A 397-nucleotide genomic window follows, 5' to 3' on the forward strand; every position below is an offset into this window, starting at 1 on the left:
CATTGAATCTCAGTATATTGCCCTCCACTCATACAGGATATTTGTATTACACTATAATTTTATGTCAACAAATTGTATTGTAAGTGAATTCAGGAGAAAGAACAAAAACATGGAGAATCCTGTGTTTGAAGATTGTAAAGGGTAAACTAGGAAGTTTTGGTAAATAAATTTCAGAATACCAAATGTGTCAGTAATAATGATGAATGAAGCAATACTCCGACACTCAACTATTACCTGGTATTTCTACTTAACAGTTAATAAGTAAGGTCCTACTGCTGCAGCAGTGATGTAATTTTATATTGTGTGCCATTTACAAGTAGAATTTTGCTGTACATAGCTGTATTCCTCCCTTTGCAAAGTGTGTTACAGACTCTTAAGATAGCAGATGAAGAAAAAA

The sequence above is a fragment of the Penaeus monodon genome, chromosome 21 (assembly GCF_015228065.2).
Source record: "Penaeus monodon isolate SGIC_2016 chromosome 21, NSTDA_Pmon_1, whole genome shotgun sequence".
Classification (NCBI taxonomy): domain Eukaryota; kingdom Metazoa; phylum Arthropoda; class Malacostraca; order Decapoda; family Penaeidae; genus Penaeus; species Penaeus monodon.